Here is an 18,159-nt window from a genome sequence, read left to right as displayed (position 1 = left end):
TGATACTAGATTAGCTTTGTTGGACTTCTTACCCAATTCTGCCACAAATCTAGTCCATGTTATTCAGGCCCCTATAAGGTTCTACCCATTTTGTTTCTTCATGAACACTGTTGGTCTCAGAATTAGGGGAAGGTGTAGAAATCTACTCCCTCAGTTGTGGAAGAGTATCAGAGGAATCTTAATGTATTGCTGGTACCAGAGTATTCTCTTTTTGAAATGGCCAAACAAGGCCTGACAGTAATATACTTTCAGGGTCATCCTCTGGGCATGTCTCCTGGCTAGGAATTTCCAGAGAAAGAAGCTCTTTCTCTCCAAACATGACTTGAAGAGTTCCATAATGCTGATTAAACTTCTACAAAAACTAAAAGTTCTTCACAAAATAGATTCCAATCTTTTTGGCATAAACTTCAGTAGGCAGAGGAAAAGACAGGAAATGTTCATAAATGTTTTTCATTTTCTTTAGTTGAAAGTTCAATCTTCTGTGGAGGCTGAGGTAGTTCCTCACAAATTGAAATGTAATCACCTCATTTACGTGGAATGTCTTTGATAGAGGCCAAATTATTTAGTAAGCACTGTCAAAGGCCTGCCTACTCATTAAGGGATTTGGTTCTGATTCCACGGGACTGCAATATGCTCCATAATAACTCTACCATTGTAGGCAAGTGTTGCATCAAAATTATGTTTAACTGAAAGCATGTGGATTCCCAAACCATGCATCTTGATTTTTGATGGTTAAAGCATATTGCTTGAAGCAATTCAAAACTATTAAGCAACACAGTTTTGCTGGTCCTGAAGCACAAAAGAATTTAGCAATAAAATTCTGAACATTTAAGATTACTAACCAATAATTCTGGCCCAGATAACTATCTTCTCCTGTTGGACTAATAACATCAACTTGACCAAGAAATTATATGATCTCCACGTCTGCTGCTTTTTCAATTCACTCAAATCTCCTTCCTTTTTGAGGTGAACTGTTTGATTTATTTTTAGATGTTGTTTCATTGCAAAATTACCAAAAGTGGTCAAATTCTCTGCTGTGAAGATATTCTACATCTTTGTTGGACATCTTGTCATTTGCATTACTTTCTTGTATGGAGATACTTTTCCTTCAAAATGATGGTTTGTGCATTTCCTTCATTATCATGGACTTTTTGTTGATAAAGCAGCTACCTTTGAGCCTAGCCAACTTGTGGGCTCCGTCTGAGCCCACATGATTTGTGCCAGATCACCCATCGGCATGGAACATCATGCTCAGCTTATCCCGCCAACTGGATCACCTACTTCACCATTAATTCGAAAGAATGATGTCAAGCATTCAAAATGAGCTCATCCTTCAATGCGACATCATTGCAGGAAATGGTCACTTGATACTAAGACAGCAAGGAATGTTCTAAAGACTGGACATATTCAATTTTTCTTGTTAATTATTCATGGATGTGTGTTATCACTGGTTAGGCCATCAATTATTGCTCATGTCTAATTACCCAGGAGTTGATCACATTGCTGTGGATCTGGAGTCACATGTAGACCAGATTAGGTTAAGAATGTGGGAATTGGACCCATATCCCCTGTTGGTTTGAGATTAGGGATTATTAGTACAGTAAGAATACCATTATGCCACTGCTTTCCCACCCCCCCACCCCCACACCCACAGCTGTAAGTCCAATAATGAGGTCTTGGGACAAAAAGCAGTATTGATTGACTACAAATCTGTTGATGTTTGATCCACACTTTGTCTGATAAGACCTTTGGCAATAGGTCTCAAGCATGTAAGAAAGTTCTGACCTGAAGCTGTTAATGCTTTAAATGGAGATCAGAGATTGTTCTGTTCCTGTGAAAATGCATCTTTGACAACTGACAGCCAAGTGCTTACATCAATCCTTTGACAGTATCATCAGGCTTCAGAAGCAGATTGGGAATTCTCAGCCGTTACAAATGTTTTGCCCCTTTGGAGTACCTTTCAGGTAAGTCTTCAACTTGTTCACCTCACTTCAGATAAGCCTTCAAGATACTGTCTTCAGGTGAAAAAAGATTTTCATGTGCAATTTACATTCAATGCAGATTGAGTTGCTTCAAAGTTTTGCACTATTTTGAAAACTATTTTGTTATTTGTCTTTTAAACCTGGCCACAATCCCCAAATCAAACAAATGATGAGTTTCTTTTCATTTTTTTTCTGTTTATCACCCTTTGAGAAGCCTCTTACAAGTGAAATATTACTTTTGTTAAAAAAGGCCATAGTAGATAAGTTTTAAAAGCTATTAAAATTAAAGATAATATTTAACTTAACTGTAAACCACACAGTTGTCTCAAGTAAAAGCATTAAAGAAGTAATAGATGGTTTAATATAGTTCTTCTAAAGGCAATTTCAATTAAAATAAGATTATTACAGCTAGTTGTACCTGACATTTGTTTTCTGAAAAATGTGTTTCTTGTGATAAACATACTTTTAACTACAGTAATAAACCTCTGCCATGTTATACAAACAAAAATTCCAAAAGAAAAACAGCAGGTCTGTAATCATCTGTTTAGAGAGAAACTGAGTCAACATTTTGAATCCAGTGACCCCTCTTCAGAACTGTGCTTTTCTATTACTCCTCACTGCTCAAGGACTTCTGTTTAATACACAGACAAAATAGAAACAGTTTTGTTACAAAATGTTGCCCAATTGAGATTGTTCAGTGAAGATCCTGGTCTAAATTTTTGTGGACTGGCAGAGAGTTCATAAAATGGTAAATGGAACCTGATTCCACAATTCCCAATCCAACACCTCAACTGGTGTAGATTCCATTCTGAATGCAGGTGTAGATTCCATTCTGAATGGGCCAGTTTCGTTGCTACGTTAGGCATCATCTTGCCTCTCAGTTTTTGTGGAGTTGTATCAGCTTCTCATGGACTCTAGATTCACGGTCCCATGAATGGTAGTGAACCAGGGGTATTCCATTTTGGCCAGAAAAATAAAAGGACAAATTGTTATTTAAATAGGAAGTAGATTTAAAGTGCATCAGTTCAGAGGGATCTGGGCACCTTTGTGCACGAATCTCAAAGTGCGTGTGCAGATGCAGCATTTAATAAGCAAGGTAAATAAGAAAAGTGTTGTTACAATTATATAAGGCATTGGTGAGACCATGTCTGGAATATTGTGTCCTGTTCTGGTCTCCTTGCTTGGAGTAGGATGTGCTGGCACTGTAGGCAGTTCAGAGGACGTTCACCTGGTTGATTCCAGGTATGCAAGGGCTGTTGTGCAACGAGCGGTTGAATAGCTTGGACTTGTACTTGCTGGAGATCAGAAGAATTGAGGTGCAGGGGTGGAAATCTGCCTGAGTATATAAAATGCTAAAGAGTATTGCTAATGTGAATGCTGACCAGATGTCCAAAATGGCAGCAGAGTAGGACTTCTGAGCTCCAGGCCTCAACCACCCTGTCCGCTTTTCTTTTGTTTTCTTTTTCTCATTTTTGTTTCTCTTTTCTTGTATTTACCTCTTGTTTAAGAGCTTCATTCATGGCAGCGGCAGCGGTGAGTGGGCCTAGCGTGGACTCATGGCTGTCGGCAAGTGGGCCCAGCACAGACTCAAAGTGAGCCCAGTGGTTCTGCATCACCAAGGCAGTCCTAGTGCTGATGTCTGCTGCGGCGGAGGCAGGTTTGGATTCCTGGCGGTATCTTCATCCAATGTAGATTCATGGGGGCAGCAGCAATGTCATGTTTAAATAGGTGCCCAATGGCATTAGCGAGGTCCTGTGAGGACTTATAGTGGCAGGAGCATTGGTCTAGATAAGATGGCAACGAAGATTGATGACTTTCATTCCAGGGTGGCAGTGTAGTGAGGGGTACTCACGCTTGACCACCAGGACCATGAATCATGGCGGAACACGAAACAAGAAGGACTGGAAAGTCGAACATATTTCTTTGTTTCTTTACTTTTCTTTTGTGTTCTATGTTTTGGCTTATTTTTCTGTGTTTTAAGACAGTGTCGTCACTCTCTGGTACTGAACAACGCTTTTCACTAAAATACACATATCAGTAAATAAATCAATAAACCAGATGTTTCCCCTTGTGTGACAGTCTTGAACAAGAAATCATAGATACAGGGTTGATGAGGAGAAACTTCTCTCAGAGGGTTGCGAATCTGTGGAACTCATTGCCCCACAGTGCAGAGAAGGATGAATCAATCAGCTGTTTCAAGAAAGAAAAAGATATATTTCTGATGAAAAGTGAGATAAAGGGCTGTGAGGAGTAGGCAGGAGAGTGGAATTGAGACTGATAAGATCAGCTACAATCATATTAACTGGTAGAGTGAGGTTGAAGAGCTGAATTGCTCACTCTCTCTCCTAACTCCTATGTTCTTGTAAACCATTGTCTGTCTTGCCCACAACTCCCTTGGCAGCTCATGCCCTCTCACCCACCCAAACGATCCCTCGTATACTCCATCTCAATCAATGTCTGCCATTTATCCTCAATGGTCCCTCTCACCGTCCACGTCAGCTCTTAGCACCTCCATATCCATTCAGTCAGTGTTTACTCTGTATAAAATCAATAGAGCTATAGTAAGACTGGCACATGTGGACAGACTTAACAAGAAAAAGTATAAATGCCTTTAAGATTGGTCTTGTAAGAAACTTATAAAATCTGAACTTAAAAGTATCAATAACAGAAACAGCAATCCCTTCATCTCTTAATCTGTTTATTTATTATTGGATTTTGTTGTCACGTGTTCTTGAGTACAGGAATACAGAAGTACACTGAAAAGTGTACAAGTCACCATTCTCCAACACCATCTTACAATACAAAAGATAGGATTATAAAAACAAGCAGAAATAAAAGAAACAGCTGAAAGAAATGGAAATGTCCAGATCACTCCCCCACCTCTACCATGAGTCCTCATCACCAAAGAGACAAAGTCCATCCCAGAGACTGTGAACACTCAGGTGCCCCCAATTCTGTGTGAATAATGAACGAACTACAGCAAAATAAATCTTTAAAAAAGACTCCAGCTGTCAACCATGTGATAGTTTCCTTTCTGCGCACATGTTTCAACCGAGTAAAAGAAATCTGGGACAGAAACAGAAATTGCTGGAGGAACTCGGCAGGTTCGGGCAGCATCTTTGGAGAGAATGCAAAGCTATTCTGAAGAAGGGTCACTGGCCCCAAAATGTTAACTCTGCTTCCTCTCAATAGATGGTGCCAGACCTACCAAGTTTCCCCAGCAATTTCTATTCTTATTTCAGATCTTCAGTATCTGCAGTTCTTGGTTTTAGTAGAGGGAATCTGGTCTTTGATTATACTAGGAAGGTGGTAGCTACTGTTCATATTATGCCCACCTGTGTAATGTGTGTGGGAGGGGGGAATGGCAGATCACATGTGGTGGTCATATGAATGCAGGGAAGGACAGGGTCATATGAAGGACAGGGAATAACTTTCAGCAGTTCTCCCACCTACTTCTCAATACTGGGACCTTAATCAGGTACTGAATGCCTTTGAGCAAGTAAATACATCAGGGTTTGCTTGTCATGCTCCCCCCATGGCAACTATTCCACACATATATCATTGCTGTACTTTCCATTATCATGAATTTTTGTCAAACCTTGCCATTCTAGGTTTAATCTCTTTTAAAAGTTTGGCAACTTCTAATAAATGAAAGAGCCTACAAGATGGTAGATGGCTGTATTCCTGAGTTGGGGATAGCAGTCAATGTGGATCACTTTTAGTGGCAGTTCTGTGAATATTATTAGACTAACTAACAGAAAAAGAAACAGAATCAGACATTGGAGTTTGACTTTGTTCATGACCTAATTAATTCATATGTAACATTTTTAGCCACTTTTGTTTCTAAAACTGAATGAAACTGATGGATGTTTGCCTGGCTCTCATCTAAGTATATTTGGACAAATGCCAGACTGAAGAGTTTCAGCTACACACACTTGTTCCCTGCAGCCTGACCTAATTTTTTTTTGGTATTGTCCTCAAACAAGGACGAGAGACAGGCTCCATACCACACATCTGTCACTGTTTCTGACCTTGAAAAATAGGGACAATAGACTAAAATTGCAACTTGTGGGTTTAAAGTATTACAGTTTCAGAACTTATGTTAAAATGACTGACTTGAATAAAACTGAAACATGCCAGGTGTAATTTGTAGTGATTTTATATTTTGAACCAATTAAATACTGCTATAAAATGTGTTTTGTTTATGCAAATTTGTTGTAACGTGATTGATGAATTGAGGCTACTGTTTCTATAGGGGAAATGTTTAAAGCATGTATCAGTTCTAACATGCTTCTGTTATTTTAAATGGTGCTGCTATTACGCGATTTTCTTATAACACAGTGTTGCACGAGTACGGAACCACTGTGTTATAGGTGAACTGATGGTAAGACAATTTATCATTCCATATTGGAATATTCAGATATCAGGCTTCAATCGTAACCATGGCTCATGAATGCTGTCTGGTAGCTTTGACTGAGTTGTCAAACCTCTGTGTCTGAAAATTGTGGGTTCAAGTCTTGCTTCAAGAATAAGTTCATAAGCAAGACTGATACTTCCATATACTACTTAGGAACATAAGCCAATGGAACAGGAATAGGCCATTCAATCTCTTACGCTTGTTTCACATTCAATGAGATAATTGCTGATCTATGGTGGAACTCAATACATCTGCCTTAAACCCATATCCTTTGTACCTTTTTTGTTGAACAAAAATGTGTCTACCTCAGGTTTACATTTAACAACTGCTCCAATATCAACTGTAGTTTTTGAAGAGAGTTCCAAATCTCCACCATCTTTTATGTGCTTTCTTTAATCTATCCTGGACAGTCTGGCTCAAATTTTGTGTTAAAATCAACAAGGTAAAAACAATGACTGCAGATGCTGAAAACCAAATACTGGATTAGTGGTGCTGGAAGAGCACAGCAGTTCAGGCAGCATCCAACGAGCAGCGAAATCGACGTTTCGGGCAAAAGCCCTTCATCAGGAATAAAGGCAGTGAGCCTGAAGCGTGGAGAGATAAACTAGAGGAGGGTGGGGGTGGGGAGAGAGTAGCACAGAGTACAATGGGTGAGTGGGGGAGGAGATGAAGGTGATAAGTCAAGAAGGAGAGGGTGGAGTGGATAGGTGGAAAAGGAGATAGGCAGGTCGAACAAGTCCGGACAAGTCAAGGGGAGAGTGCTGAGCTGGAAGTTTGAAACTAGGATGAGGTGGGGGAAGGGGAAATGAGGAAACTGTTGAATTCCACATTGATGCCCTGGGGTTGAAGTGTTCCGAGGCGGAACATGAGGCGTTCTTCCTCCAGCCGTCTGGTGGTGAGGGAGCGGCGGTGAAGGAGGCCCAAAGGTATGCAGGTTAAGTGAATTGACCAAGCTGAATTGTCCATGGTGTCCAGGGATATGTAGGTTAGGTGCATTAGTCAGGGAAAATGTAGAGTAATAGGATACGGTAATAGGTCTGGGTGGGATACACTTTGAAGAGTCAGTGTGGACTTGGGCTGATTGGTCTGTTTCCACACTATAGGAATTCTAATTCTAATTCCAAAACTTCAACCAGATCGCCCCTTAATCTGTGCAATTCTAACCTGAGTGCCTGACTGTCTGAGGTGCCACATATAAGATGCCACAATGATATGCGAATTCCTTCTCACATGGACGTAAAGATCCCACACTACTATTTGAATAAGAGATGAATTTTGGTACATTGGCCAGTATTTATCCCCAGTCAACAAACTAAAAAATAGACTATCCGGTCATTTATCTCATTACATATCTCACCCTTGACTCTCACCCGTGTGGTGAAAGATGTCAAATAAACACAGCTTTCCTTTTTTAAATTGGATTTTCCATGCTAATTTACAACACACTAAGCGCCCATTTGGGAACTCAAGACATAATAGATGCAACATTTTTTCAAAAGCTTTCTAATATAGGGAATTGTAACTTTGGATTATAACTTGTCAAATATTACTCTATTAGTTCAAAAGTTTAGGGAAGAGAAATCTGCAGACTTGCAATTCTGAAGATGGGATATATTGCATTTGAACTCTGCTAACTCTGTTTTTCTCTCTCAGCAGATTCTGCCAGACCTGTGGAGTTTTTCCAAAACTTTCTGCTTAAATATTATAGACCTGAAAGTTTAACATCAATAATGGGAACATTACTAGAAGTTGGAATTTGAGAGAGAGAGGGATGGTACTCTTGAGAAAGTATGAGTTGATTTTAAAAATTCAGCATGAAATTATCACTGATGGACCATGTGTCAAATGCAGTATAGTATTTTTAATTCTTTGCTTATGGAGTGTTGGAGACATTTGCAATTATTGGCCATCCCTAATTATTTTTAAAAGGGTGACAGTGAATAGTCTTTTTGAACCACAATAGGCTGAAGATTGCAACTGCCATAGTCAACAGGGAGAGCCTGTGCATTGTGTCTATACAGACAACCAGAGAGCATTTTAGAGCACTCCTCACATGTCAATATTGCCAAAAATGAGAGCTTGAAATTAGTGGTACTTTTTGGTATGGATCTCTGAATAGTTGGGAAGTTGGAGACAAAGTTATGGTTTTTTGATCCCAAGAGAAGAAAATGGAGGCCACTAGTGATCAAAAATATTGACTCTAACTGGTGTGACAGTTTCTTAATACTGTTCCTGGAGCTCAAAGTTAAAAATCACAACACCAGTTATAGGCCAACAGGTTTATTTGGAAGCACTAGCTTTCGGAACACTGCTCCTTCGTTAGGTGGTTGTGGAGTACAAGAGCGTAAGACAGAATTTATAGCAAAAGTTTACAGTGTGATGCAACTGAAATTATATATTGAAAAAGTCCTGAATTGTTTAAGTCTCTCACCTTTTTGAATGACCATGTTGGTGTCAGTTCTTTCATATGTAAATTCCATAACTTTTTTAAAAAGCAAAATAAAATATAATTCAGCAAGTATTTTACTCAAAAAATGCATGAATCCATGTAAGATGCTGTAAATCCCTTTTATTAGAAATAGGATCAGTCTGAACATTGGGGCACAGACAGCCTCACACAGGGCACCTCACACCTTCAATGCATTATTTGAGATGACATGGCACCTATTGTTAAAGTTCACTTGAGAATGTAACTTTTAAAAAAGGTTCTGGAATTTACATATGAAAGAACTGAAACCGACATGCTTATTCTAAAAGATGAAAGACTTAACAAACAATCCAGGTCTTTTTAAATATATAATTTCATTTAAATCACACTGTAAAATGTTGGTATAAATTCTGTGTCTTATGATCTTGTACTCCACAACCACCTCAAGAAAGAGCAGCGTTTTGAAAGTTAGTGCTTCTAAAAAAAACCCTGTTGGACTATAACCTGGTGTCCTGTGATTTTTTAACTTTGCCCACTCCACTCCAACACTGGCACCTCCAAATCGTTCCTGGAGCTGGTCATCTTATGCTGATGCTGATGAGTAGACAGTCCTCTGCATAGGCCAGCAGGTCTTTGTGGTATACTATCATCCTAAATAGGCCACTTCATTGCTGCCACCTCAAACTACAGCCCTAGGAACCACTGAATTACGTCACTTCCTGCTTTCATCCTTGGCACCAGGCCACCTTTTCCCATTGAGGAAATTTAGCTCACAGTTTTGGAACAGCAACAATTGTTGGTGTATATTTAAATTTGGAACTTTACTATCCAATGATGTTGTATATTGAGATATTCATAACAAAGTTATATTCCCTAATAAAATAAGTCAACTTGTTATGTTCAAATTTAATAATCTAATAACTAACACACACATTGAGCTGAAGAGTCTTTATCCATGCTGTGAAAACTCTATACACATCCTTTTATAATTTGATGTTAACTGGTGTGGAAATATGGTTTTCTCTATAAACCTGACATATTTTAGCTGCAAAAGTTTAATGCAAATCAAACACCATTATACTGGACACCACACAAGGAGAGAAAAGAATGCAAGAGGCTGAGATAAACCAAAAATATTCAATAGGTGATGAAAAGTTTCGATATTAAAAATGTTGAAACACTGGTTAGAAGAGATAAGAGATTCTATAATTTTCATATCATAGCAAAAGATTACTTCGGATAGGAGACCTGATCACAAATTACACTGGGTTTTATTTCTGTTTTGTTTTGTATTATATTGTTTAATCAAATAAAATTTTCAAAGCCATTAACTTATTTATAATAAAATTAGACTACTACCTTGTTGAGAATAGGGATGACCAAAAAATGTCAATATCATTTAAAAAATGAATCTACACAACTTTAAAGTGAAGAAACAGAGAGAACGTAATGAGAGGTTTATTTACACTGAGAGGGGTAAGGTCTAAAATGTATGGAAATCTGGTGAAAGCAGATCCAATCATGGTTTTCAAAGGAAATTGGTTAATTAATTGAGGATTATTTTGCAGGATTACGGGGAAAAGATATGGAAATGGGATCAGCTGAATTGTTTGCACAGAAAGCTGACACAGACATGATGTAATAAAGGCCCATTTCAATTTTAGTTTCAAATTTTTACAGATAACAAAATAACGTACCTTTTTCCTTAGTGCTATGTGTAAAACAAACTCAATGGACAATGCCTGAGGTATAGACTGTGGAAAATATTTGACATCAGGTTTACATATGGTTGTAAATTGATCAAATTAGAAATTGAGAAATGAAAACTTGTGGCGTTTTGCCAGAGATTGTAATTAGAATGTTTAAGATTAACTCTCTTTGGTACAAGTTATGATCATTTATTCAATGTATACATAAGTCTCCTGCTGGTTTCTGACCTTGAACAGCAACAATTTTTTTAACTTTCCCAATCACTATAGGTTATAACATTTTTTTAGAAACTTTAGAAAGATAAAAGGGAGAAGTTAAATAGTTGTACTTATTTATAATATAATAGTAACTGTAAAATGGGTCACATCTGTCTTCAAGATGAAAATAAAGGATTGATACTAATAGGCATACTTTTAGATCATGCAATCACCCACAAGAGTTGAAGGAAATAATCTTCAGACAAAATAGGAAATTGATCAAAAACAAATTAAAAAATATTCATGGAAAATTGATTATATCTTTTATCCAATTAATGTTGATATAGGCAAAGATCAAAGGGAGTGTTGTGTACTTAACTCTTTTCTAGCCCAACACATAAAAGGTCAAACATGCAAACATTTAATATTAGATTTAGTAATAGACAATGAAGAAGAACATCTAATAAAATTATAGGTATAGGAACATTTAGGGAATAGTGATCATAATATAATCTGCCTTAATATGATTGGGAAGGACATATACATGATGAAAATTAAGTGAAATTATTGGAGAAAAACTGAATTTGAGGGGCTGGAAATAGAATTTAGGAAAGCAAACTAAATGGCTAAACTGGCAAACCACAATACAGAAAGATGATTGAAACTGTGTTCAATGGAGTGCAGGGTAGATATATTTTGCGAACATAAAACAATAATTAAGCATTAATGAGACTTTGTAGATGAATAAAAGCGTAAGGGAACAATTAAGGAAAGAGGCATATGTTAGGTAAATAGACAGCTGGGGAATATGTGATTTTAAAAAAGTGACGAGATTATGAGAAAAGTAAAAAATAATAATTAGAATGGCACAGATAAAGTATGGAATTAAATTATCAAGGATCATAAATTAATACTTTGCATGCACAAAACTAAAAACAAAGGAAGGCAGAATGGGAATAAACGACAGGTCGGATCATATCACAATTCATAAGACAGTTTGCAAAAATATTGAATAATTTGCTTTGGCATTTAAAATGGGGATAGTACAGTTAAACATGATACTAGATAAAGTATATTGGAAATAAAAAGGAATGTATTAAATATACTAGTCAAATTTAGAAAGCGACCGTACATAAGGGAAGGCTAAGTAAGCTGGATCTCTTTTATCCTGGTGAAAGAAGCCTAAGGGCTGACTTAAGAGATGTTTAAAAATATGAAAGATTTTAATAGAGTGGATAGAGAAACATTGTTTCCAGTAGTGGGGACATCGTAAGTATAGGCCATCGAATTGAGATTATAGAACTCCCTCCCTAACAATCCTGTGCATATACCTACCCTCATGAACCACAGCAGTTCAAGAAGATGGCTCATTGCCACCTCTTCTTAGGTATGGAGATGTGCAATAAATACTGGCCAAACCAATGGCGCCCTCATCCTGTGAACGCTTTTATTTAATATCAACAAGAAAACCAATAGGGAATCCAGGAGAAACATTTTATTCAAAAGTATGGAAATGGCTGCTATAGGGAGTAGTATAGATGCATGTACAGGAAGCTAGACAAGTATATGAGGAAAGGAAAGTTGAGGATTTTGCTAATAGATTTAAATAATAATTTAAATAAGATGTTTCAGTAGTGGCAATATCAATAGACTATTAATCCAGAGATACAGTTAAAAGGTCTATGCACCCAGGCTCAAATCCAACCGTAGTAGCTAATGATCTTTGAATTAAATAAAACAAAAGGAATAAAGAGTGCAATTATGACCAGGAAGAATCCATCTGATTCACCAGTGACCTTTAGGGAAAGCAACTGTTGTCCTCACCTGATCGGGCGCGCATGTAACTCCAGGTCCACAGCACTGCCACAAGGAACGATGCGGGGTCCACTACTTTTCATCATTTATAAAAATTATTTGGATGTGAACATAGGAGGTTTAGTTAATAAGTTTGCAGATGACCCCAAAATTGGAGGTGTAGCAGACAGTGAAGAAGGTTACCTTGGATTACAATGGGATCTTGATCAGATGAGCCAATGGACTGAGGAGTGGCAGATGGAGTTGAATTTAGATTAATGTGAGGTGCTGCATTTTGGGAAAGTAAATCAGAGCAGGACATATACACTGAATGGTAAGGTCATAGGGAGTGTTACTGAACAAAGAGAACTTGGAGTGCAGGTTCATAGCTCCTTGAAAGTGGAGTGGCAGGTAGATAGGATAGTGAAGGAGGTGTTTGATATGCTTTCCTTTATTGGTCAGAGTGTTGAGTGCAGGAGTTGGGAGGTCATGTTGCAGCTGTACAGAACATTGGTTAGGCCACTGTTGGAATATTTCATGCAATTCTGGTCTCCTTCCTAATGGAAGGATGTTGTGAAACTTGAAAGGGTTGAGAAAAGATTTACAAGGATGTTGCCAGGGTTGGAGGATTTGAGCAAATGGGAGAGATTGAATAGGCTGGGGCTGTTTTGCCTGGAGTGTTGGAGGCTGAGGGGTGACCTTATAGGGGTTTATAAAATCATGAGGGGCATGGACAGGATAAATAGACAAAATCTTTTCCCTGGGGTGGTTGTCGCCAGAACTTGAATACATAGGTTTAGGGTGAAAGTGGAAAGATATAAAAGATACCCAAGGGGCAACTTTTTCATGCAGAAGGTGGTGTGTATGTGGAATGAGTTGCCAGAGGAAGTGGTGGGGGCTGGTACAATTGCAACATTTAAAAGGCAGCTGGATGGGTATATGAATAGGAAGGGTTTGGAGGGATATGGGCTGGGTGCTGGCAGGTGGGATTAGATTGGGTTGGGATATCTGGTCGGCATGGACAAGTTGGACCCAAGAGCCTGTTTCCATCTCTATGATTCTATGAGTCATTGTGATTGACTCTTCACTGCTCTGTTGGCAACCTGGAATGGGCAATAAATGCTACTCTTGCCCGTGATACCAATATACTGTGAATGGATGAGAAAAGGGATGGGAGGTAGCTGGAGAGGGCATAAATCTGGGCATGGACTGATGGGACTTAATAGCTTTATATCTGTACAGTATCTCTGATCTTTTAATCCAATGTAATTCAACCAAAATTATTTGTTTATGTGAAGGGAAATGTACTTCTATTATAAATACTAAAATACAGAGATGTTTCTGCATTTCAAAATGAGGTCAACTCTGTGAAATGTCTACAGGCAAACAGGATTTTTTTAACATTTAAAAGCCAACATATATTGAGAAACTTATACCTACTGAGCATTCCAAGGTACATGTGAGTAAACTACAATGCATAATACTGAGAGCATGCTTTACAATGATTTGAGGTGTTATAGCCTCGGAAGATATGAGCATAAAAATCTTTCAATTCTATATTGCATCTTGGAATATACTCACTGGAAACAGTGAAGACTTAAGCTTGACATAGAATGTGGAACATTTTGACAGAGAACAATTTAAATCATTTTGGAATTTGGGGTCCCTGGCATTCTGACTGTGACAGATTGCTTAAGTGTATTATTTTGTATCACTGACCATGTCCTGCAGGTTGTGCACAAAGCAGTGTACTATAAATGGCCAACTCTTGCTCCTTTTTCTTCTATTTCCATTACGTACATGCGACCTGATAGGTAGAATTTCTTCATGTCTGTTAGGATGCTGCCTTTATGTACTATACAAGTAATTGTGCCCATTTGAAATGTATATTAGATATCAGCCAGATTCTTGCATGGAAAGAATGAGAAACTATTGTGCCTGTTTGATTTCAGACTGTTATTACCTTGAATGCTCTCCTGTCACTTGCTATAATGGAGTACAAACAGTGATGTCAAAACTCGCAGACTTGACTTTGGAACATTATATTGTGAGCCAATGTAAGTTCAAGGGCAACATTTTTGTCTTCCAAAGGAAAATTGTCAGATATAATGTTACAACTGAATATGCAGAAATGCCCAGTTCACCAGATAACTAGCCACAGAGAATAAATTAAGATATCCAAACCTACTCAACAAGTTGGAGTAAAGAGCTTTATATACTTTTAGACAGATGTATTAGTTGAAAGAGAGTAAACAATACCTGGGGCAAAACGGAGATGAATTGAGTTCAAAGTCTACAGGAAGGTGGGGTTGGTTGGTGCATACGGACCAGAGATGTTCCCTGAAACATTTCGTGAGTTTGCGCTCCGTCTATCTGACACAGAGGAGACTGCACTGAGAACCAAAAGCAAGAAATGAGGTTGGAGGATGTACAAGTCCAACCCACCTCACCTTCCTGTGGCCATCTCCCCCTCAACTCCCCTGAGGACATATCCATTCTGGGTCTCCTTCACTGCCTACACAAAGCCACCCGCAAACCAGAGGATGAACACCACATCTTCCACCTTGGGAGCCTCCAATCACATGGCATCAACATTGAATTCACTCATTTCTAAATCTCTTCTGCCCCAAAACCATCCCAGATCCAACCCTACAACTCAGATCTGCCCTCTAAATTTGACCTATCTGTCCATCTTCCTTTCCACCTGTCCGTTCCATACTTCCCACCAACGTAAAACTCTTCAGCGTCCAGGATCAATCCTCAGGCCAAGGTGCATAAAAGCCAACCTATCCTCACAATTTGATATCATTTGTAACAATCAGGGGAGCTACCTTTTTCCTTGCCTTTTAAATGTAAACTTGGTGTTCGAAAAGTGACTTTTTTTTTCTTGCTATGTACACTTGATTTAAAAAAAACAGCGGAGGCAGAAAAAAACCTTTTCCAGCCTATGTGATATTTTTGTTGCAGCACTTCAATACAAACCTGCCTAAAGCATTGTTATTTGCTTTTGGTTGCTATTGTTGATGCTGTGATCATGCAGCTATTTGATTCTGGCCTCTTATGTTTGCTTTGTTCTTAAACTGCATTTGGCACCCTTCAGGAATAAGAGAGCAGCTAGCTGCTGCAGAATGCTACCAATACAAAAGTAAAGCTTTTAAAAATTAGCTTTAAACTAAAATTCAGATTACAAACTTGAAAAGAATTATATTTTATTCCAAGAAGCGCTGTTTTTGATATATTGCAATTGAATTCTGCACATTTCGAAAATCATGACTGTTCATTCTTTCTTACATATGCACTAACTGTGAGTTTTTACAAAACCAAATTTTGCCAATTAAAAGTTAACTGAAATGTGATATTAAAGTATTGTTTACTTAATCTACTTCAAAGTTGTTTAAATTAAATATCAGCATTTCAATAAAGCCCTTATTATTATTAATCTAGATTTATCAGCAGATTTGAGATTTCTCTTTCAGATCGAGTCTGCACTTCGATGCATCCATTTTATTAATGAAGTTGTGGAAATCAAGGATAACAATTTATTTCGGTACTTCAAGTCTGAATGATAGATGTTATGCAAACTCAGTGCCCGAGAAGGATGATGGGCATATCCATGTTATTTTGTGGCCAAGCAGCTTTATGCTCTGGTTGTTTTTGTTGGTTTGTGTTGGCTACTTTTGGTAGTATTCCTTTCTGATATAATACATCCATTATCAATGAAAAATAAACTAAATTAGTGAATTAGAAAAATCAACTTTATTGGGATACTTTGTCTTTCATGTAAATATACATTAACTTGATTGGATCAAAGTTAGAAACAAGGAAGTCTGTTCCATTAATTTCAGTCTTGATCCATTTTGTTTGAATTTCTTGCCATTCCTGGCCATTATTGACTGTTTAGAAAGATTCGGATATTATTTGGATCAATTACGACAAAATAATTGCATTCTCCAAATCTTTCATACTAACTTCTACATGACAACTAGTTCCTGTGAGAACACATGAAAAATAGTTTTGAAGATAACAAATTGCTAGAAAAAAATGAGGTGCAAAACGGAAATGCAGAATCATTATTGGCATATAAAAGTATTTCAATGTCTCGAATGTCATTTCTTGTTTTATTTCAGATTAAACTTTCTCGGTTCCTTTACTTAAAAGTGCAAATAACTTTATTAAGGTAGAATCGACATATTTCTCAGTATTTATGTTTGTGGATTGCAATTAAAACATTCAACATTAAATTCACAAATCAAGATATATATTTCTAAAATTGTGCTAACAATAAAAATGGCATTAAATTGATAGCTGCACTCGTTGATACTGAGGCAATAAAACTCTAAATTGTTCAAAGATGATTTGTATGTGAATGCATTATTAATGTGCTATAATAGCAAAAAAGTCTTTGGGTCCCAATAGAATAATATTGACTGGAAAGTGCATGATCTTAATGAATGTTGGAGATTGAATTTCTTTCTTCATTCTGTTCCTCACAAAGTTGCTTAAGATAGATGTAAGCCTAATTACTCTTATTAGCAATATCATTATGTATGGTCATAAATTGCTGCGTACTTCTACAATTACACATTTTGCACATTTAACACAATTTGCATTTCAAGTGCATCTCAAGGATCAAGTGTGACAGAAATGTAATTGAATAAAAATTCAAATATTAGTGGTATAAATTCAGAAAGCAGTTCATGAAAATCCTTTGAATTAGTTACTTGTTTTCATCAGAATACATTTTAAAAGTAATTATTTAAATTGAAAAACAAATTATTTGGGGCAATTTCTATGCAGTTGTCACTGACACATTGATAGGAAGTCATTCAGGATCAGACACAATTTCAAATTATCTAACGAATCTTTGAGGTCTTACACCGCATCGAATATCATGGAATGGAAAGCAAAATGAGATTCTAATTAGAGGTGCACTACACTATGCCAAGTATAAAGTAGTACATGTTTACCTTGAAAACTGATCCAAGGGTAATTTTGCAAAGTAATAATGTGTATTTTTTACTTTTTTGTAGCATATAATGCGAGCTGCTGTCAAAGTGAATTTTAGCACACAACACTGAGGGGTTATGTTCATGACACCTTAAAATTTTAGAGTTGAACTCTGACGCAAGCAACCTCCAAAACCCTCTGGTTTTATAAAGGATGAGTAGGCAATCAAGCATCTCTATGGAGAATGGTTTCTAATTTAAATATTTTCATCAGTTTTGCAGCCTCTGACTTTAATCTGATTTGAAGAGATTGGGAAAGACGTCGGCTGAAGTGAAGCAAGGACAGCTTTCAGCAACCAGGCAAGTTGCTGCCTTTACGGCAGTAATGGTGGGCTGGGAGGAGCAGGACTGCTTTCTCCATCTCCCAAACAAAGCCTCCTGTGATCAGGGGTCAGATCCATTTCAGGAGGGGCCCTCATCCCCAAATCAGAAATGCCCCCAAGATCAGTTACTCACTGAAATCTGAATTGAATCCTTCTCAGCAAGCCCAGAAGATAAAGTTAGTTGTCACTGATAAGTTTGTCCAAATACCGTTACCAGTTTTCATCTGTAATTCATACAGAAGTAGCTGAAGGCTTGAAGTATTGAGCAGAAATGTATGCTGTCACCAATTGTGATCTAAAAG

Source organism: Chiloscyllium punctatum, chromosome 8, assembly GCF_047496795.1.
Source record: "Chiloscyllium punctatum isolate Juve2018m chromosome 8, sChiPun1.3, whole genome shotgun sequence".
NCBI classification, from domain to species: domain Eukaryota; kingdom Metazoa; phylum Chordata; class Chondrichthyes; order Orectolobiformes; family Hemiscylliidae; genus Chiloscyllium; species Chiloscyllium punctatum.
This window is presented reverse-complemented; position numbering follows the sequence as displayed.